The following is a 23,262-nucleotide window of genomic DNA, read 5'->3' as shown; positions in this document are numbered from 1 at the left end:
TTCAGTTTTTATGTGAAGATATCTCCTTTTCCAGCATAGGCCTTAAACGGCTCCAAATATCCACTTGCAGATTCTACAAAAAGAGTGTTTCCAAACTTCTCTATCAATTGGTAGGTTCAACTCTGTGAGTTGAATGAACTCATCACAAAGAAGTTTCTGAGAATCCTTCTCTCTAGCTTTTATGTGAAGATATTTCCTTTTCCAACATAGGCCTCAAGGTGCTCCGAATAAACACTTGCAGATTCTACAAACTTAATGTTTCAAAACTGTTCTATCAAAAGGAACGTTGAAGTCTGTGAGTTGAATGCACTCATCACAAAGAAGTTTCTCAGAATGCTTCCGTCTAGTTTTTAGGTGAAGAGATTTCATTTCCCAGCATAGGCCTCAAAGCGCTCCAAATATCCACTTGCAGATTCTATAAGAAGAGTGTTTCCAAACTGCTCTTTCAAAAGGAAGCTTCAAGTCTGTGAGTTGAATGCACTCATCACAAAGAAGTTTCTGAGAATGCTTCCGTCTAGTTTCTATATGAAGATATTTCCTTTTCCAACATAGGCCCCAAAGTGCTCCAAATAAACCCTTGCAGATTCTACAAAAGGAGTGTTTCAAAACTGCTCTTTCTATAGGTAAGTTCAAGTCTGTGAGTTGAATGCACTCAACACAAAGAAGTTTCTGAGAATGCTTCTGTTCAGTTTTTATGTGAAGATATCTCCTTTTCCAGCATAGGCCTTAAACGGCTCCAAATATCCACTTGCAGATTCTACAAAAAGAGTGTTTCCAAACTTCTCTATCAATTGGTAGGTTCAACTCTGTGAGTTGAATGAACTCATCACAAAGAAGTTTCTGAGAATCCTTCTCTCTAGTTTTTATGTGAAGATATTTCCTTTTCCAGCATAGGCCTCAAAGCGCTCCAAATAAACACATGCAGATTCTACAAAAGGAGTGTTTCAAAACTGTTCTATCAAAGGGAACGTTCAAGTGTGTGAGTTGAATGTACTCATCACACAGATGTTTCTCAGAATGCTTCTGCCTAGTTTTTAGGTGAAGAGATTTCATTTCCCAGCATAGGCCTCAAAGCGCTCCAAATATCCACTTGCAGAATCTACGAAAAGAGTGTTTCAAAGCTGCTCTTTCAAAAGCAAGGTTCAAGTCTGTGTGTTGAATGCACTCATCCGAAAGAAGTTTCTGAGAATGCTTCTGTCTAGTTCTTACGTGAAGATATTTCCTTTTCCAGCTTAGGCCTCAAAGCGCTCCAAATAAACACTTGCAAATTCTACAAAAGGAGTGTTTCAAAAGAGTTCTATCAAAAGGAAAGTTAAAGTCTGTGAGTTGAATACACTTATCATACCGAAGTTTCCTGGAATGCTTCTGTCTAGTTTTTATGTGAAGACATTTCCTTTTCCAGCATAGGCCTCAAAGCACTCCAAATATCCACTTGCAGATTCTACAAAAAGAGTGTTTCAAAACTGCTCTATCAAAAGCAAGCTTCAACACTGTGAGTAGAATGCACTCATCACAAAGAAGTTTCTGAGAATGCTTCTGTCTAGTTTTTATGTGAAGAGATTTCCTTTTCCAACATAGGCCTCAAAGCGCTCCAAATAAACACTTGCAGATTCTACAAAAGGAGTGTTTCGAAACTGCTCTTTCAAGATGAACGTTCAAGTCTGTGAGTTGAATGCACTCATCACACAGAAGTTTCTGAGAATGCTTCTGTCTAGTTTTTATGTGAAGATATTTCCTTTTCCAGCATAGGCCTCAAAACGCTCCAAATATCCTCTTGCAGATTCTACAAAAAGAGTGTTTCAAAACTGTTCTATCAAAAGGAAGGTTCAACTCTGTGAGTTGAATGAATGCATCGTGAAGAACTTTCTGAGAATGCTTCTCTGTAGTTTTTAGGTGAAGATATTCCAAAACCCAGCACAGGCCTCGAAGTGCTCCAAATAACCACTTGCAGATTTTACCAAAAGAGTGTTTCAAAACTGCTCTTTCTATAGGTAAGTTCAAGTCTGTGAGTTGAATGCACTCAACACAAAGAAGTTTCTGAGAATGCTTCTGTTCAGTTTTTATGTGAAGATATTTCCTTTTCCAGCATAGGCCTCAAACGGCTCCAAATATCCACTTGCAGATTCTACAAAAAGAGTGTTTCCAAACTTCTCTATCAATTGGTAGGTTCAACTCTGTGAGTTGAATGAACTCATCACAAAGAAGTTTCTGAGAATCCTTCTCTCTAGCTTTTATGTGAAGATATTTCCTTTTCCAACATAGGCCTCAAGGTGCTCCGAATAAACACTTGCAGATTCTACAAACTTAATGTTTCAAAACTGTTCTATCAAAAGGAACGTTGAAGTCTGTGAGTTGAATGCACTCATCACAAAGAAGTTTCTCAGAATGCTTCCGTCTAGTTTTTAGGTGAAGAGATTTCATTTCCCAGCATAGGCCTCAAAGCGCTCCAAATATCCACTTGCAGATTCTATAAGAAGAGTGTTTCCAAACTGCTCTTTCAAAAGGAAGCTTCAAGTCTGTGAGTTGAATGCACTCATCACAAAGAAGTTTCTGAGAATGCTTCCGTCTAGTTTCTATATGAAGATATTTCCTTTTCCAACATAGGCTCCAAAGTGCTCCAAATAAACCCTTGCAGATTCTACAAAAGGAGTGTTTCAAAACTGCTCTTTCTATAGGTAAGTTCAAGTCTGTGAGTTGAATGCACTCAACACAAAGAAGTTTCTGAGAATGCTTCTGTTCAGTTTTTATGTGAAGATATCTCCTTTTCCAGCATAGGCCTTAAACGGCTCCAAATATCCACTTGCAGATTCTACAAAAAGAGTGTTTCCAAACTTCTCTATCAATTGGTAGGTTCAACTCTGTGAGTTGAATGAACTCATCACAAAGAAGTTTCTGAGAATCCTTCTCTCTAGTTTTTATGTGAAGATATTTCCTTTTCCAGCATAGGCCTCAAAGCGCTCCAAATAAACACATGCAGATTCTACAAAAGGAGTGTTTCAAAACTGTTCTATCAAAGGGAACGTTCAAGTGTGTGCGTTGAATGTACTCATCACACAGATGTTTCTCAGAATGCTTCTGCCTAGTTTTTAGGTGAAGAGATTTCATTTCCCAGCATAGGCCTCAAAGCGCTCCAAATATCCACTTGCAGAATCTACGAAAAGAGTGTTTCAAAGCTGCTCTTTCAAAAGCAAGGTTCAAGTCTGTGTGTTGAATGCACTCATCCGAAAGAAGTTTCTGAGAATGCTTCTGTCTAGTTCTTACGTGAAGATATTTCCTTTTCCAGCTTAGGCCTCAAAGCGCTCCAAATAAACACTTGCAAATTCTACAAAAGGAGTGTTTCAAAAGAGTTCTATCAAAAGGAAAGTTCAAGTCTGTGAGTTGAATACACTTATCATACCGAAGTTTCCTGGAATGCTTCTGTCTAGTTTTTATGTGAAGACATTTCCTTTTCCAGCATAGGCCTCAAAGCACTCCAAATATCCACTTGCAGATTCTACAAAAAGAGTGTTTCAAAACTGCTCTATCAAAAGCAAGCTTCAACACTGTGAGTAGAATGCACTCATCACAAAGAAGTTTCTGAGAATGCTTCTGTCTAGTTTTTATGTGAAGATATTTCCTTTTCCAACATAGGCTTCAAAGCGCTCCAAATAAACACTTGCAGATTCTACAAAAGGAGTGTTTCAAAACTGCTCTTTCAAGAGGAACGTTCAAGTCTGTGAGTTGAATGCACTCATCACACAGAAGTTTCTGAGAATGCTTCTGTCTAGTTTTTATGTGAAGATATTTCCTTTTCCAGCATAGGCCTCAAAACGCTCCAAATATCCTCTTGCAGATTCTACAAAAAGAGTGTTTCAAAACTGTTCTATCAAAAGGAAGGTTCAACTCTGTGAGTTGAATGAATGCATCGTGAAGAACTTTCTGAGAATGCTTCTCTGTAGTTTTTAGGTGAAGATATTCCAAAACCCAGCACAGGCCTCGAAGTGCTCCAAATAACCACTTGCAGATTTTACCAAAAGAGTGTTTCAAAACTGCTCTTTCTATAGGTAAGTTCAAGTCTGTGAGTTGAATGCACTCAACACAAAGAAGTTTCTGAGAATGCTTCTGTTCAGTTTTTATGTGAAGATATTTCCTTTTCCAGCATAGGCCTCAAACGGCTCCAAATATCCACTTGCAGATTCTACAAAAACAGTGTTTCCAAACTTCTCTATCAATTGGTAGGTTCAACTCTGTGAGTTGAATGAACTCATCACAAAGAAGTTTCTGAGAATCCTTCTCTCTAGCTTTTATGTGAAGATATTTCCTTTTCCAACATAGGCCTCAAGGTGCTCCGAATAAACACTTGCAGATTCTACAAACTTAATGTTTCAAAACTGTTCTATCAAAAGGAACGTTGAAGTCTGTGAGTTGAATGCACTCATCACAAAGAAGTTTCTCAGAATGCTTCCGTCTAGTTTTTAGGTGAAGAGATTTCATTTCCCAGCATAGGCCTCAAAGCGCTCCAAATATCCACTTGCAGATTCTATAAGAAGAGTATTTCCAAACTGCTCTTTCAAAAGGAAGCTTCAAGTCTGTGAGTTGAATGCACTCATCACAAAGAAGTTTCTGAGAATGCTTCCGTCTAGTTTCTATATGAAGATATTTCCTTTTCCAACATAGGCCCCAAAGTGCTCCAAATAAACCCTTGCAGATTCTACAAAAGGAGTGTTTCAAAACTGCTCTTTCTATAGGTAAGTTCAAGTCTGTGAGTTGAATGCACTCAACACAAAGAAGTTTCTGAGAATGCTTCTGTTCAGTTTTTATGTGAAGATATCTCCTTTTCCAGCATAGGCCTTAAACGGCTCCAAATATCCACTTGCAGATTCTACAAAAAGAGTGTTTCCAAACTTCTCTATCAATTGGTAGGTTCAACTCTGTGAGTTGAATGAACTCATCACAAAGAAGTTTCTGAGAATCCTTCTCTCTAGTTTTTATGTGAAGATATTTCCTTTTCCAGCATAGGCCTCAAAGCGCTCCAAATAAACACATGCAGATTCTACAAAAGGAGTGTTTCAAAACTGTTCTATCAAAGGGAACGTTCAAGTGTGTGAGTTGAATGTACTCATCACACAGATGTTTCTCAGAATTCTTCTGCCTAGTTTTTAGGTGAAGAGATTTCATTTCCCAGCATAGGCCTCAAAGCGCTCCAAATATCTACTTGCAGAATCTACGAAAAGAGTGTTTCAAAGCTGCTCTTTCAAAAGCAAGGTTCAAGTCTGTGTGTTGAATGCACTCATCCGAAAGAAGTTTCTGAGAATGCTTCTGTCTAGTTCTTACGTGAAGATATTTCCTTTTCCAGCTTAGGCCTCAAAGCGCTCCAAATAAACACTTGCAAATTCTACAAAAGGAGTGTTTCAAAAGAGTTCTATCAAAAGGAAAGTTAAAGTCTGTGAGTTGAATACACTTATCATACCGAAGTTTCCTGGAATGCTTCTGTCTAGTTTTTATGTGAAGACATTTCCTTTTACAGCATAGGCCTCAAAGCACTCCAAATATCCACTTGCAGATTCTACAAAAAGAGTGTTTCAAAACTGCTCTATCAAAAGCAAGCTTCAACACTGTGAGTAGAATGCACTCATCACAAAGAAGTTTCTGAGAATGCTTCTGTCTAGTTTTTATGTGAAGAGATTTCCTTTTCCAACATAGGCCTCAAAGCGCTCCAAATAAACACTTGCAGATTCTACAAAAGGAGTGTTTCGAAACTGCTCTTTCAAGACGAACGTTCAAGTCTGTGAGTTGAATGCACTCATCACACAGAAGTTTCTGAGAATGCTTCTGTCTAGTTTTTATGTGAAGATATTTCCTTTTCCAGCATAGGCCTCAAAACGCTCCAAATATCCTCTTGCAGATTCTACAAAAAGAGTGTTTCAAAACTGTTCTATCAAAAGGAAGGTTCAACTCTGTGAGTTGAATGAATGCATCGTGAAGAACTTTCTGAGAATGCTTCTCTGTAGTTTTTAGGTGAAGATATTCCAAAACCCAGCACAGGCCTCGAAGTGCTCCAAATAACCACTTGCAGATTTTACCAAAAGAGTGTTTCAAAACTGCTCTTTCTATAGGTAAGTTCAAGTCTGTGAGTTGAATGCACTCAACACAAAGAAGTTTCTGAGAATGCTTCTGTTCAGTTTTTATGTGAAGATATTTCCTTTTCCAGCATAGGCCTCAAACGGCTCCAAATATCCACTTGCAGATTCTACAAAAAGAGTGTTTCCAAACTTCTCTATCAATTGGTAGGTTCAACTCTGTGAGTTGAATGAACTCATCACAAAGAAGTTTCTGAGAATCCTTCTCTCTAGCTTTTATGTGAAGATATTTCCTTTTCCAACATAGGCCTCAAGGTGCTCCGAATAAACACTTGCAGATTCTACAAACTTAATGTTTCAAAACTGTTCTATCAAAAGGAACGTTGAAGTCTGTGAGTTGAATGCACTCATCACAAAGAAGTTTCTCAGAATGCTTCCGTCTAGTTTTTAGGTGAAGAGATTTCATTTCCCAGCATAGGCCTCAAAGCGCTCCAAATATCCACTTGCAGATTCTATAAGAAGAGTGTTTCCAAACTGCTCTTTCAAAAGGAAGCTTCAAGTCTGTGAGTTGAATGCACTCATCCAAAGAAGTTTCTGAGAATGCTTCCGTCTAGTTTCTATATGAAGATATTTCCTTTTCCAACATAGGCTCCAAAGTGCTCCAAATAAACCCTTGCAGATTCTACAAAAGGAGTGTTTCAAAACTGCTCTTTCTATAGGTAAGTTCAAGTCTGTGAGTTGAATGCACTCAACACAAAGAAGTTTCTGAGAATGCTTCTGTTCAGTTTTTATGTGAAGATATCTCCTTTTCCAGCATAGGCCTTAAACGGCTCCAAATATCCACTTGCAGATTCTACAAAAAGAGTGTTTCCAAACTTCTCTATCAATTGGTAGGTTCAACTCTGTGAGTTGAATGAACTCATCACAAAGAAGTTTCTGAGAATCCTTCTCTCTAGCTTTTATGTGAAGATATTTCCTTTTCCAACATAGGCCTCAAGGTGCTCCGAATAAACACTTGCAGATTCTACAAACTTAATGTTTCAAAACTGTTCTATCAAAAGGAACGTTGAAGTCTGTGAGTTGAATGCACTCATCACAAAGAAGTTTCTCAGAATGCTTCCGTCTAGTTTTTAGGTGAAGAGATTTCATTTCCCAGCATAGGCCTCAAAGCGCTCCAAATATCCACTTGCAGATTCTATAAGAAGAGTGTTTCCAAACTGCTCTTTCAAAAGGAAGCTTCAAGTCTGTGAGTTGAATGCACTCATCACAAAGAAGTTTCTGAGAATGCTTCCGTCTAGTTTCTATATGAAGATATTTCCTTTTCCAACATAGGCCCCAAAGTGCTCCAAATAAACCCTTGCAGATTCTACAAAAGGAGTGTTTCAAAACTGCTCTTTCTATAGGTAAGTTCAAGTCTGTGAGTTGAATGCACTCAACACAAAGAAGTTTCTGAGAATGCTTCTGTTCAGTTTTTATGTGAAGATATCTCCTTTTCCAGCATAGGCCTTAAACGGCTCCAAATATCCACTTGCAGATTCTACAAAAAGAGTGTTTCCAAACTTCTCTATCAATTGGTAGGTTCAACTCTGTGAGTTGAATGAACTCATCACAAAGAAGTTTCTGAGAATCCTTCTCTCTAGTTTTTATGTGAAGATATTTCCTTTTCCAGCATAGGCCTCAAAGCGCTCCAAATAAACACATGCAGATTCTACAAAAGGAGTGTTTCAAAACTGTTCTATCAAAGGGAACGTTCAAGTGTGTGAGTTGAATGTACTCATCACACAGATGTTTCTCAGAATGCTTCTGCCTAGTTTTTAGGTGAAGAGATTTCATTTCCCAGCATAGGCCTCAAAGCGCTCCAAATATCCACTTGCAGAATCTACGAAAAGAGTGTTTCAAAGCTGCTCTTTCAAAAGCAAGGTTCAAGTCTGTGTGTTGAATGCACTCATCCGAAAGAAGTTTCTGAGAATGCTTCTGTCTAGTTCTTACGTGAAGATATTTCCTTTTCCAGCTTAGGCCTCAAAGCGCTCCAAATAAACACTTGCAAATTCTACAAAAGGAGTGTTTCAAAAGAGTTCTATCAAAAGGAAAGTTAAAGTCTGTGAGTTGAATACACTTATCATACCGAAGTTTCCTGGAATGCTTCTGTCTAGTTTTTATGTGAAGACATTTCCTTTTACAGCATAGGCCTCAAAGCACTCCAAATATCCACTTGCAGATTCTACAAAAAGAGTGTTTCAAAACTGCTCTATCAAAAGCAAGCTTCAACACTGTGAGTAGAATGCACTCATCACAAAGAAGTTTCTGAGAATGCTTCTGTCTAGTTTTTATGTGAAGAGATTTCCTTTTCCAACATAGGCCTCAAAGCGCTCCAAATAAACACTTGCAGATTCTACAAAAGGAGTGTTTCGAAACTGCTCTTTCAAGACGAACGTTCAAGTCTGTGAGTTGAATGCACTCATCACACAGAAGTTTCTGAGAATGCTTCTGTCTAGTTTTTATGTGAAGATATTTCCTTTTCCAGCATAGGCCTCAAAACGCTCCAAATATCCTCTTGCAGATTCTACAAAAAGAGTGTTTCAAAACTGTTCTATCAAAAGGAAGGTTCAACTCTGTGAGTTGAATGAATGCATCGTGAAGAACTTTCTGAGAATGCTTCTCTGTAGTTTTTAGGTGAAGATATTCCAAAACCCAGCACAGGCCTCGAAGTGCTCCAAATAACCACTTGCAGATTTTACCAAAAGAGTGTTTCAAAACTGCTCTTTCTATAGGTAAGTTCAAGTCTGTGAGTTGAATGCACTCAACACAAAGAAGTTTCTGAGAATGCTTCTGTTCAGTTTTTATGTGAAGATATTTCCTTTTCCAGCATAGGCCTCAAACGGCTCCAAATATCCACTTGCAGATTCTACAAAAAGAGTGTTTCCAAACTTCTCTATCAATTGGTAGGTTCAACTCTGTGAGTTGAATGAACTCATCACAAAGAAGTTTCTGAGAATCCTTCTCTCTAGCTTTTATGTGAAGATATTTCCTTTTCCAACATAGGCCTCAAGGTGCTCCGAATAAACACTTGCAGATTCTACAAACTTAATGTTTCAAAACTGTTCTATCAAAAGGAACGTTGAAGTCTGTGAGTTGAATGCACTCATCACAAAGAAGTTTCTCAGAATGCTTCCGTCTAGTTTTTAGGTGAAGAGATTTCATTTCCCAGCATAGGCCTCAAAGCGCTCCAAATATCCACTTGCAGATTCTATAAGAAGAGTGTTTCCAAACTGCTCTTTCAAAAGGAAGCTTCAAGTCTGTGAGTTGAATGCACTCATCCAAAGAAGTTTCTGAGAATGCTTCCGTCTAGTTTCTATATGAAGATATTTCCTTTTCCAACATAGGCTCCAAAGTGCTCCAAATAAACCCTTGCAGATTCTACAAAAGGAGTGTTTCAAAACTGCTCTTTCTATAGGTAAGTTCAAGTCTGTGAGTTGAATGCACTCAACACAAAGAAGTTTCTGAGAATGCTTCTGTTCAGTTTTTATGTGAAGATATCTCCTTTTCCAGCATAGGCCTGAAACGGCTCCAAATATCCACTTGCAGATTCTACAAAAAGAGTGTTTCCAAACTTCTCTATCAATTGGTAGGTTCAACTCTGTGAGTTGAATGAACTCATCACAAAGAAGTTTCTGAGAATCCTTCTCCCTAGCTTTTATGTGAAGATATTTCCTTTTCCAACATAGGCCTCAAGGTGCTCCGAATAAACACTTGCAGATTCTACAAACTTAATGTTTCAAAACTGTTCTATCAAAAGGAACGTTGAAGTCTGTGAGTTGAATGCACTCATCACAAAGAAGTTTCTCAGAATGCTTCCGTCTAGTTTTTAGGTGAAGAGATTTCATTTCCCAGCATAGGCCTCAAAGCGCTCCAAATATCCACTTGCAGATTCTATAAGAAGAGTGTTTCCAAACTGCTCTTTCAAAAGGAAGCTTCAAGTCTGTGAGTTGAATGCACTCATCACAAAGAAGTTTCTGAGAATGCTTCCGTCTAGTTTCTATATGAAGATATTTCCTTTTCCAACATAGGCCCCAAAGTGCTCCAAATAAACCCTTGCAGATTCTACAAAAGGAGTGTTTCAAAACTGCTCTTTCTATAGGTAAGTTCAAGTCTGTGAGTTGAATGCACTCAACACAAAGAAGTTTCTGAGAATGCTTCTGTTCAGTTTTTATGTGAAGATATCTCCTTTTCCAGCATAGGCCTTAAACGGCTCCAAATATCCACTTGCAGATTCTACAAAAAGAGTGTTTCCAAACTTCTCTATCAATTGGTAGGTTCAACTCTGTGAGTTGAATGAACTCATCACAAAGAAGTTTCTGAGAATCCTTCTCTCTAGTTTTTATGTGAAGATATTTCCTTTTCCAGCATAGGCCTCAAAGCGCTCCAAATAAACACATGCAGATTCTACAAAAGGAGTGTTTCAAAACTGTTCTATCAAAGGGAACGTTCAAGTGTGTGAGTTGAATGTACTCATCACACAGATGTTTCTCAGAATGCTTCTGCCTAGTTTTTAGGTGAAGAGATTTCATTTCCCAGCATAGGCCTCAAAGCGCTCCAAATATCCACTTGCAGAATCTACGAAAAGAGTGTTTCAAAGCTGCTCTTTCAAAAGCAAGGTTCAAGTCTGTGTGTTGAATGCACTCATCCGAAAGAAGTTTCTGAGAATGCTTCTGTCTAGTTCTTACGTGAAGATATTTCCTTTTCCAGCTTAGGCCTCAAAGCGCTCCAAATAAACACTTGCAAATTCTACAAAAGGAGTGTTTCAAAAGAGTTCTATCAAAAGGAAAGTTAAAGTCTGTGAGTTGAATACACTTATCATACCGAAGTTTCCTGGAATGCTTCTGTCTAGTTTTTATGTGAAGACATTTCCTTTTCCAGCATAGGCCTCAAAGCACTCCAAATATCCACTTGCAGATTCTACAAAAAGAGTGTTTCAAAACTGCTCTATCAAAAGCAAGCTTCAACACTGTGAGTAGAATGCACTCATCACAAAGAAGTTTCTGAGAATGCTTCTGTCTAGTTTTTATGTGAAGAGATTTCCTTTTCCAACATAGGCCTCAAAGCGCTCCAAATAAACACTTGCAGATTCTACAAAAGGAGTGTTTCGAAACTGCTCTTTCAAGAGGAACGTTCAAGTCTGTGAGTTGAATGCACTCATCACACAGAAGTTTCTGAGAATGCTTCTGTCTAGTTTTTATGTGAAGATATTTCCTTTTCCAGCATAGGCCTCAAAACGCTCCAAATATCCTCTTGCAGATTCTACAAAAAGAGTGTTTCAAAACTGTTCTATCAAAAGGAAGGTTCAACTCTGTGAGTTGAATGAATGCATCGTGAAGAACTTTCTGAGAATGCTTCTCTGTAGTTTTTAGGTGAAGATATTCCAAAACCCAGCACAGGCCTCGAAGTGCTCCAAATAACCACTTGCAGATTTTACCAAAAGAGTGTTTCAAAACTGCTCTTTCTATAGGTAAGTTCAAGTCTGTGAGTTGAATGCACTCAACACAAAGAAGTTTCTGAGAATGCTTCTGTTCAGTTTTTATGTGAAGATATTTCCTTTTCCAGCATAGGCCTCAAACGGCTCCAAATATCCACTTGCAGATTCTACAAAAAGAGTGTTTCCAAACTTCTCTATCAATTGGTAGGTTCAACTCTGTGAGTTGAATGAACTCATCACAAAGAAGTTTCTGAGAATCCTTCTCTCTAGCTTTTATGTGAAGATATTTCCTTTTCCAACATAGGCCTCAAGGTGCTCCGAATAAACACTTGCAGATTCTACAAACTTAATGTTTCAAAACTGTTCTATCAAAAGGAACGTTGAAGTCTGTGAGTTGAATGCACTCATCACAAAGAAGTTTCTCAGAATGCTTCCGTCTAGTTTTTAGGTGAAGAGATTTCATTTCCCAGCATAGGCCTCAAAGCGCTCCAAATATCCACTTGCAGATTCTATAAGAAGAGTGTTTCCAAACTGCTCTTTCAAAAGGAAGCTTCAAGTCTGTGAGTTGAATGCACTCATCACAAAGAAGTTTCTGAGAATGCTTCCGTCTAGTTTCTATATGAAGATATTTCCTTTTCCAACATAGGCCCCAAAGTGCTCCAAATAAACCCTTGCAGATTCTACAAAAGGAGTGTTTCAAAACTGCTCTTTCTATAGGTAAGTTCAAGTCTGTGAGTTGAATGCACTCAACACAAAGAAGTTTCTGAGAATGCTTCTGTTCAGTTTTTATGTGAAGATATCTCCTTTTCCAGCATAGGCCTTAAACGGCTCCAAATATCCACTTGCAGATTCTACAAAAAGAGTGTTTCCAAACTTCTCTATCAATTGGTAGGTTCAACTCTGTGAGTTGAATGAACTCATCACAAAGAAGTTTCTGAGAATCCTTCTCTCTAGTTTTTATGTGAAGATATTTCCTTTTCCAGCATAGGCCTCAAAGCGCTCCAAATAAACACATGCAGATTCTACAAAAGGAGTGTTTCAAAACTGTTCTATCAAAGGGAACGTTCAAGTGTGTGAGTTGAATGTACTCATCACACAGATGTTTCTCAGAATGCTTCTGCCTAGTTTTTAGGTGAAGAGATTTCATTTCCCAGCATAGGCCTCAAAGCGCTCCAAATATCCACTTGCAGAATCTACGAAAAGAGTGTTTCAAAGCTGCTCTTTCAAAAGCAAGGTTCAAGTCTGTGTGTTGAATGCACTCATCCGAAAGAAGTTTCTGAGAATGCTTCTGTCTAGTTCTTACGTGAAGATATTTCCTTTTCCAGCTTAGGCCTCAAAGCGCTCCAAATAAACACTTGCAAATTCTACAAAAGGAGTGTTTCAAAAGAGTTCTATCAAAAGGAAAGTTAAAGTCTGTGAGTTGAATACACTTATCATACCGAAGTTTCCTGGAATGCTTCTGTCTAGTTTTTATGTGAAGACATTTCCTTTTCCAGCATAGGCCTCAAAGCACTCCAAATATCCACTTGCAGATTCTACAAAAAGAGTGTTTCAAAACTGCTCTATCAAAAGCAAGCTTCAACACTGTGAGTAGAATGCACTCATCACAAAGAAGTTTCTGAGAATGCTTCTGTCTAGTTTTTATGTGAAGAGATTTCCTTTTCCAACATAGGCCTCAAAGCGCTCCAAATAAACACTTGCAGATTCTACAAAAGGAGTGTTTCGAAACTGCTCTTTCAAGACGAACGTTCAAGTCTGTGAGTTGAATGCACTCATCACACAGAAGTTTCTGAGAATGCTTCTGTCTAGTTTTTATGTGAAGATATTTCCTTTTCCAGCATAGGCCTCAAAACGCTCCAAATATCCTCTTGCAGATTCTACAAAAAGAGTGTTTCAAAACTGTTCTATCAAAAGGAAGGTTCAACTCTGTGAGTTGAATGAATGCATCGTGAAGAACTTTCTGAGAATGCTTCTCTGTAGTTTTTAGGTGAAGATATTCCAAAACCCAGCACAGGCCTCGAAGTGCTCCAAATAACCACTTGCAGATTTTACCAAAAGAGTGTTTCAAAACTGCTCTTTCTATAGGTAAGTTCAAGTCTGTGAGTTGAATGCACTCAACACAAAGAAGTTTCTGAGAATGCTTCTGTTCAGTTTTTATGTGAAGATATTTCCTTTTCCAGCATAGGCCTCAAACGGCTCCAAATATCCACTTGCAGATTCTACAAAAAGAGTGTTTCCAAACTTCTCTATCAATTGGTAGGTTCAACTCTGTGAGTTGAATGAACTCATCACAAAGAAGTTTCTGAGAATCCTTCTCTCTAGCTTTTATGTGAAGATATTTCCTTTTCCAACATAGGCCTCAAGGTGCTCCGAATAAACACTTGCAGATTCTACAAACTTAATGTTTCAAAACTGTTCTATCAAAAGGAACGTTGAAGTCTGTGAGTTGAATGCACTCATCACAAAGAAGTTTCTCAGAATGCTTCCGTCTAGTTTTTAGGTGAAGAGATTTCATTTCCCAGCATAGGCCTCAAAGCGCTCCAAATATCCACTTGCAGATTCTATAAGAAGAGTGTTTCCAAACTGCTCTTTCAAAAGGAAGCTTCAAGTCTGTGAGTTGAATGCACTCATCACAAAGAAGTTTCTGAGAATGCTTCCGTCTAGTTTCTATATGAAGATATTTCCTTTTCCAACATAGGCTCCAAAGTGCTCCAAATAAACCCTTGCAGATTCTACAAAAGGAGTGTTTCAAAACTGCTCTTTCTATAGGTAAGTTCAAGTCTGTGAGTTGAATGCACTCAACACAAAGAAGTTTCTGAGAATGCTTCTGTTCAGTTTTTATGTGAAGATATCTCCTTTTCCAGCATAGGCCTTAAACGGCTCCAAATATCCACTTGCAGATTCTACAAAAAGAGTGTTTCCAAACTTCTCTATCAATTGGTAGGTTCAACTCTGTGAGTTGAATGAACTCATCACAACGAAGTTTCTGAGAATCCTTCTCTCTAGTTTTTATGTGAAGATATTTCCTTTTCCAGCATAGGCCTCAAAGCGCTCCAAATAAACACATGCAGATTCTACAAAAGGAGTGTTTCAAAACTGTTCTATCAAAGGGAACGTTCAAGTGTGTGCGTTGAATGTACTCATCACACAGATGTTTCTCAGAATGCTTCTGCCTAGTTTTTAGGTGAAGAGATTTCATTTCCCAGCATAGGCCTCAAAGCGCTCCAAATATCCACTTGCAGAATCTACGAAAAGAGTGTTTCAAAGCTGCTCTTTCAAAAGCAAGGTTCAAGTCTGTGTGTTGAATGCACTCATCCGAAAGAAGTTTCTGAGAATGCTTCTGTCTAGTTCTTACGTGAAGATATTTCCTTTTCCAGCTTAGGCCTCAAAGCGCTCCAAATAAACACTTGCAAATTCTACAAAAGGAGTGTTTCAAAAGAGTTCTATCAAAAGGAAAGTTCAAGTCTGTGAGTTGAATACACTTATCATACCGAAGTTTCCTGGAATGCTTCTGTCTAGTTTTTATGTGAAGACATTTCCTTTTCCAGCATAGGCCTCAAAGCACTCCAAATATCCACTTGCAGATTCTACAAAAAGAGTGTTTCAAAACTGCTCTATCAAAAGCAAGCTTCAACACTGTGAGTAGAATGCACTCATCACAAAGAAGTTTCTGAGAATGCTTCTGTCTAGTTTTTATGTGAAGATATTTCCTTTTCCAACATAGGCTTCAGAGCGCTCCAAATAAACACTTGCAGATTCTACAAAAGGAGTGTTTCAAAACTGCTCTTTCAAGAGGAACGTTCAAGTCTGTGAGTTGAATGCACTCATCACACAGAAGTTTCTGAGAATGCTTCTGTCTAGTTTTTATGTGAAGATATTTCCTTTTCCAGCATAGGCCTCAAAACGCTCCAAATATCCTCTTGCAGATTCTACAAAAAGAGTGTTTCAAAACTGTTCTATCAAAAGGAAGGTTCAACTCTGTGAGTTGAATGAATGCATCGTGAAGAACTTTCTGAGAATGCTTCTCTGTAGTTTTTAGGTGAAGATATTCCAAAACCCAGCACAGGCCTCGAAGTGCTCCAAATAACCACTTGCAGATTTTACCAAAAGAGTGTTTCAAAACTGCTCTTTCTATAGGTAAGTTCAAGTCTGTGAGTTGAATGCACTCAACACAAAGAAGTTTCTGAGAATGCTTCTGTTCAGTTTTTATGTGAAGATATTTCCTTTTCCAGCATAGGCCTCAAACGGCTCCAAATATCCACTTGCAGATTCTACAAAAAGAGTGTTTCCAAACTTCTCTATCAATTGGTAGGTTCAACTCTGTGAGTTGAATGAACTCATCACAAAGAAGTTTCTGAGAATCCTTCTCTCTAGCTTTTATGTGAAGATATTTCCTTTTCCAACATAGGCCTCAAGGTGCTCCGAATAAACACTTGCAGATTCTACAAACTTAATGTTTCAAAACTGTTCTATCAAAAGGAACGTTGAAGTCTGTGAGTTGAATGCACTCATCACAAAGAAGTTTCTCAGAATGCTTCCGTCTAGTTTTTAGGTGAAGAGATTTCATTTCCCAGCATAGGCCTCAAAGCGCTCCAAATATCCACTTGCAGATTCTATAAGAAGAGTGTTTCCAAACTGCTCTTTCAAAAGGAAGCTTCAAGTCTGTGAGTTGAATGCACTCATCACAAAGAAGTTTCTGAGAATGCTTCCGTCTAGTTTCTATATGAAGATATTTCCTTTTCCAACATAGGCCCCAAAGTGCTCCAAATAAACCCTTGCAGATTCTACAAAAGGAGTGTTTCAAAACTGCTCTTTCTATAGGTAAGTTCAAGTCTGTGAGTTGAATGCACTCAACACAAAGAAGTTTCTGAGAATGCTTCTGTTCAGTTTTTATGTGAAGATATCTCCTTTTCCAGCATAGGCCTTAAACGGCTCCAAATATCCACTTGCAGATTCTACAAAAAGAGTGTTTCCAAACTTCTCTATCAATTGGTAGGTTCAACTCTGTGAGTTGAATGAACTCATCACAAAGAAGTTTCTGAGAATCCTTCTCTCTAGTTTTTATGTGAAGATATTTCCTTTTCCAGCATAGGCCTCAAAGCGCTCCAAATAAACACATGCAGATTCTACAAAAGGAGTGTTTCAAAACTGTTCTATCAAAGGGAACGTTCAAGTGTGTGAGTTGAATGTACTCATCACACAGATGTTTCTCAGAATGCTTCTGCCTAGTTTTTAGGTGAAGAGATTTCATTTCCCAGCATAGGCCTCAAAGCGCTCCAAATATCCACTTGCAGAATCTACGAAAAGAGTGTTTCAAAGCTGCTCTTTCAAAAGCAAGGTTCAAGTCTGTGTGTTGAATGCACTCATCCGAAAGAAGTTTCTGAGAATGCTTCTGTCTAGTTCTTACGTGAAGATATTTCCTTTTCCAGCTTAGGCCTCAAAGCGCTCCAAATAAACACTTGCAAATTCTACAAAAGGAGTGTTTCAAAAGAGTTCTATCAAAAGGAAAGTTAAAGTCTGTGAGTTGAATACACTTATCATACCGAAGTTTCCTGGAATGCTTCTGTCTAGTTTTTATGTGAAGACATTTCCTTTTCCAGCATAGGCCTCAAAGCACTCCAAATATCCACTTGCAGATTCTACAAAAAGAGTGTTTCAAAACTGCTCTATCAAAAGCAAGCTTCAACACTGTGAGTAGAATGCACTCATCACAAAGAAGTTTCTGAGAATGCTTCTGTCTAGTTTTTATGTGAAGAGATTTCCTTTTCCAACATAGGCCTCAAAGCGCTCCAAATAAACACTTGCAGATTCTACAAAAGGAGTGTTTCGAAACTGCTCTTTCAAGACGAACGTTCAAGTCTGTGAGTTGAATGCACTCATCACACAGAAGTTTCTGAGAATGCTTCTGTCTAGTTTTTATGTGAAGATATTTCCTTTTCCAGCATAGGCCTCAAAACGCTCCAAATATCCTCTTGCAGATTCTACAAAAAGAGTGTTTCAAAACTGTTCTATCAAAAGGAAGGTTCAACTCTGTGAGTTGAATGAATGCATCGTGAAGAACTTTCTGAGAATGCTTCTCTGTAGTTTTTAGGTGAAGATATTCCAAAACCCAGCACAGGCCTCGAAGTGCTCCAAATAACCACTTGCAGATTTTACCAAAAGAGTGTTTCAAAACTGCTCTTTCTATAGGTAAGTTCAAGTCTGTGAGTTGAATGCACTCAACACAAAGAAGTTTCTGAGAATGCTTCTGTTCAGTTTTTATGTGAAGATATTTCCTTTTCCAGCATAGGCCTCAAACGGCTCCAAATATCCACTTGCAGATTCTACAAAAAGAGTGTTTCCAAACTTCTCTATCAATTGGTAGGTTCAACTCTGTGAGTTGAATGAACTCATCACAAAGAAGTTTCTGAGAATCCTTCTCTCTAGCTTTTATGTGAAGATATTACCTTTTCCAACATAGGCCTCAAGGTGCTCCGAATAAACACTTGCAGATTCTACAAACTTAATGTTTCAAAACTGTTCTATCAAAAGGAACGTTGAAGTCTGTGAGTTGAATGCACTCATCACAAAGAAGTTTCTCAGAATGCTTCCGTCTAGTTTTTAGGTGAAGAGATTTCATTTCCCAGCATAGGCCTCAAAGCGCTCCAAATATCCACTTGCAGATTCTATAAGAAGAGTGTTTCCAAACTGCTCTTTCAAAAGGAAGCTTCAAGTCTGTGAGTTGAATGCACTCATCCAAAGAAGTTTCTGAGAATGCTTCCGTCTAGTTTCTATATGAAGATATTTCCTTTTCCAACATAGGCTCCAAAGTGCTCCAAATAAACCCTTGCAGATTCTACAAAAGGAGTGTTTCAAAACTGCTCTTTCTATAGGTAAGTTCAAGTCTGTGAGTTGAATGCACTCAACACAAAGAAGTTTCTGAGAATGCTTCTGTTCAGTTTTTATGTGAAGATATCTCCTTTTCCAGCATAGGCCTTAAACGGCTCCAAATATCCACTTGCAGATTCTACAAAAAGAGTGTTTCCAAACTTCTCTATCAATTGGTAGGTTCAACTCTGTGAGTTGAATGAACTCATCACAAAGAAGTTTCTGAGAATCCTTCTCCCTAGCTTTTATGTGAAGATATTTCCTTTTCCAACATAGGCCTCAAGGTGCTCCGAATAAACACTTGCAGATTCTACAAACTTAATGTTTCAAAACTGTTCTATCAAAAGGAACGTTGAAGTCTGTGAGTTGAATGCACTCATCACAAAGAAGTTTCTCAGAATGCTTCCGTCTAGTTTTTAGGTGAAGAGATTTCATTTCCCAGCATAGGCCTCAAAGCGCTCCAAATATCCACTTGCAGATTCTATAAGAAGAGTGTTTCCAAACTGCTCTTTCAAAAGGAAGCTTCAAGTCTGTGAGTTGAATGCACTCATCACAAAGAAGTTTCTGAGAATGCTTCCGTCTAGTTTCTATATGAAGATATTTCCTTTTCCAACATAGGCCCCAAAGTGCTCCAAATAAACCCTTGCAGATTCTACAAAAGGAGTGTTTCAAAACTGCTCTTTCTATAGGTAAGTTCAAGTCTGTGAGTTGAATGCACTCAACACAAAGAAGTTTCTGAGAATGCTTCTGTTCAGTTTTTATGTGAAGATATCTCCTTTTCCAGCATAGGCCTTAAACGGCTCCAAATATCCACTTGCAGATTCTACAAAAAGAGTGTTTCCAAACTTCTCTATCAATTGGTAGGTTCAACTCTGTGAGTTGAATGAACTCATCACAAAGAAGTTTCTGAGAATCCTTCTCTCTAGTTTTTATGTGAAGATATTTCCTTTTCCAGCATAGGCCTCAAAGCGCTCCAAATAAACACATGCAGATTCTACAAAAGGAGTGTTTCAAAACTGTTCTATCAAAGGGAACGTTCAAGTGTGTGAGTTGAATGTACTCATCACACAGATGTTTCTCAGAATGCTTCTGTCTAGTTTTTAGGTGAAGAGATTTCATTTCCCAGCATAGGCGTCAAAGCGCTCCAAATATCCACTTGCAGAATCTACGAAAAGAGTGTTTCAAAGCTGCTCTTTCAAAAGCAAGGTTCAAGTCTGTGTGTTGAATGCACTCATCCGAAAGAAGTTTCTGAGAATGCTTCTGTCTAGTTCTTACGTGAAGATATTTCCTTTTCCAGCTTAGGCCTCAAAGCGCTCCAAATAAACACTTGCAAATTCTACAAAAGGAGTGTTTCAAAAGAGTTCTATCAAAAGGAACGTTAAAGTCTGTGAGTTGAATACACTTATCATACCGAAGTTTCCTGGAATGCTTCTGTCTAGTTTTTATGTGAAGACATTTCCTTTTCCAGCATAGGCCTCAAAGCACTCCAAATATCCACTTGCAGATTCTACAAAAAGAGTGTTTCAAAACTGCTCTATCAAAAGCAAGCTTCAACACTGTGAGTAGAATGCACTCATCACAAAGAAGTTTCTGAGAATGCTTCTGTCTAGTTTTTATGTGAAGAGATTTCCTTTTCCAACACAGGCCTCAAAGCGCTCCAAATAAACACTTGCAGATTCTACAAAAGGAGTGTTTCGAAACTGCTCTTTCAAGACGAACGTTCAAGTCTGTGAGTTGAATGCACTCATCACACAGAAGTTTCTGAGAATGCTTCTGTCTAGTTTTTATGTGAAGATATTTCCTTTTCCAGCATAGGCCTCAAAACGCTCCAAATATCCTCTTGCAGATTCTACAAAAAGAGTGTTTCAAAACTGTTCTATCAAAAGGAAGGTTCAACTCTGTGAGTTGAATGAATGCATCGTGAAGAACTTTCTGAGAATGCTTCTCTGTAGTTTTTAGGTGAAGATATTCCAAAACCCAGCACAGGCCTCGAAGTGCTCCAAATAACCACTTGCAGATTTTACCAAAAGAGTGTTTCAAAACTGCTCTTTCTATAGGTAAGTTCAAGTCTGTGAGTTGAATGCACTCAACACAAAGAAGTTTCTGAGAATGCTTCTGTTCAGTTTTTATGTGAAGATATTTCCTTTTCCAGCATAGGCCTCAAACGGCTCCAAATATCCACTTGCAGATTCTACAAAAAGAGTGTTTCCAAACTTCTCTATCAATTGGTAGGTTCAACTCTGTGAGTTGAATGAACTCATCACAAAGAAGTTTCTGAGAATCCTTCTCTCTAGCTTTTATGTGAAGATATTTCCTTTTCCAGCATAGGCCTCAAAGCGCTCCAAATAAACACATGCAGATTCTACAAAAGGAGTGTTTCAAAACTGTTCTATCAAAGGGAACGTTCAAGTGTGTGCGTTGAATGTACTCATCACACAGATGTTTCTCAGAATGCTTCTGCCTAGTTTTTAGGTGAAGAGATTTCATTTCCCAGCATAGGCCTCAAAGCGCTCCAAATATCCACTTGCAGAATCTACGAAAAGAGTGTTTCAAAGCTGCTCTTTCAAAAGCAAGGTTCAAGTCTGTGTGTTGAATGCACTCATCCGAAAGAAGTTTCTGAGAATGCTTCTGTCTAGTTCTTACGTGAAGATATTTCCTTTTCCAGCTTAGGCCTCAAAGCGCTCCAAATAAACACTTGCAAATTCTACAAAAGGAGTGTTTCAAAAGAGTTCTATCAAAAGGAAAGTTCAAGTCTGTGAGTTGAATACACTTATCATACCGAAGTTTCCTGGAATGCTTCTGTCTAGTTTTTATGTGAAGACATTTCCTTTTCCAGCATAGGCCTCAAAGCACTCCAAATATCCACTTGCAGATTCTACAAAAAGAGTGTTTCAAAACTGCTCTATCAAAAGCAAGCTTCAACACTGTGAGTAGAATGCACTCATCACAAAGAAGTTTCTGAGAATGCTTCTGTCTAGTTTTTATGTGAAGATATTTCCTTTTCCAACATAGGCTTCAAAGCGCTCCAAATAAACACTTGCAGATTCTACAAAAGGAGTGTTTCAAAACTGCTCTTTCAAGAGGAACGTTCAAGTCTGTGAGTTGAATGCACTCATCACACAGAAGTTTCTGAGAATGCTTCTGTCTAGTTTTTATGTGAAGATATTTCCTTTTCCAGCATAGGCCTCAAAACGCTCCAAATATCCTCTTGCAGATTCTACAAAAAGAGTGTTTCAAAACTGTTCTATCAAAAGGAAGGTTCAACTCTGTGAGTTGAATGAATGCATCGTGAAGAACTTTCTGAGAATGCTTCTCTGTAGTTTTTAGGTGAAGATATTCCAAAACCCAGCACAGGCCTCGAAGTGCTCCAAATAACCACTTGCAGATTTTACCAAAAGAGTGTTTCAAAACTGCTCTTTCTATAGGTAAGTTCAAGTCTGTGAGTTGAATGCACTCAACACAAAGAAGTTTCTGAGAATGCTTCTGTTCAGTTTTTATGTGAAGATATTTCCTTTTCCAGCATAGGCCTCAAACGGCTCCAAATATCCACTTGCAGATTCTACAAAAACAGTGTTTCCAAACTTCTCTATCAATTGGTAGGTTCAACTCTGTGAGTTGAATGAACTCATCACAAAGAAGTTTCTGAGAATCCTTCTCTCTAGCTTTTATGTGAAGATATTTCCTTTTCCAACATAGGCCTCAAGGTGCTCCGAATAAACACTTGCAGATTCTACAAACTTAATGTTTCAAAACTGTTCTATCAAAAGGAACGTTGAAGTCTGTGAGTTGAATGCACTCATCACAAAGAAGTTTCTCAGAATGCTTCCGTCTAGTTTTTAGGTGAAGAGATTTCATTTCCCAGCATAGGCCTCAAAACGCTCCAAATATCCACTTGCAGAATCTACGAAAAGAGTGTTTCAAAGCTGCTCTTTCAAAAGCAAGGTTCAAGTCTGTGTGTTGAATGCACTCATCCGAAAGAAGTTTCTGAGAATGCTTCTGTCTAGTTCTTACGTGAAGATATTTCCTTTTCCAGCTTAGGCCTCAAAGCGCTCCAAATAAACACTTGCAAATTCTACAAAAGGAGTGTTTCAAAAGAGTTCTATCAAAAGGAAAGTTCAAGTCTGTGAGTTGAATGCACTTATCATACCGAAGTTTCCTGGAATGCTTCTGTCTAGTTTTTATGTGAAGACATTTCCTTTTCCAGCATAGGCCTCAAAGCAATCAAAATATCCACTTGCAAATTCTACAAAAAGAGTGTTTCAAAACTGCTCTATCAAAAGCAAGCTTCAACACTGTGAGTAGAATGCACTCATCACAAAGAAGTTTCTGAGAATGCTTCTGTCTAGTTTTTATGTGAAGATATTTCCTTTTCCAACATAGGCCTCAAAGCGCTCCAAATAAACACTTGCAGATTCTACAAAAGGAGTGTTTCGAAACTGCTCTTTCAAGAGGAACGTTCAAGTCTGTGAGTTGAATGCCCTCATAACACAGAAGTTTCTGAGAATGCTTCTGTCTAGTTTTTATGTGAAGATATTTCCTTTTCCAGCATAGGCCTCAAAACGCTCCAAATATCCTCTTGCAGATTCTACAAAAAGAGTGTTTCAAAACTGTTCTATCAAAAGGAAGGTTCAACTCTGTGAGTTGAATGAATGCATCGTGAAGAACTTTCTGAGAATGCTTCTCTGTAGTTTTTAGGTGAAGATATTCCAAAACCCAGCACAGGCCTCGAAGTGCTCCAAATAACCACTTGCAGATTTTACCAAAAGAGTGTTTCAAAACTGCTCTTTCTATAGGTAAGTTCAAGTCTGTGAGTTGAATGCACTCAACACAAAGAAGTTTCTGAGAATGCTTCTGTTCAGTTTT

The sequence above is a fragment of the Pongo abelii genome, chromosome 17, assembly GCF_028885655.2.
Source record: "Pongo abelii isolate AG06213 chromosome 17, NHGRI_mPonAbe1-v2.0_pri, whole genome shotgun sequence".
NCBI classification, from domain to species: Eukaryota; Metazoa; Chordata; class Mammalia; order Primates; family Hominidae; genus Pongo; species Pongo abelii.
Note: the sequence above shows the minus strand (reverse complement) of the source record.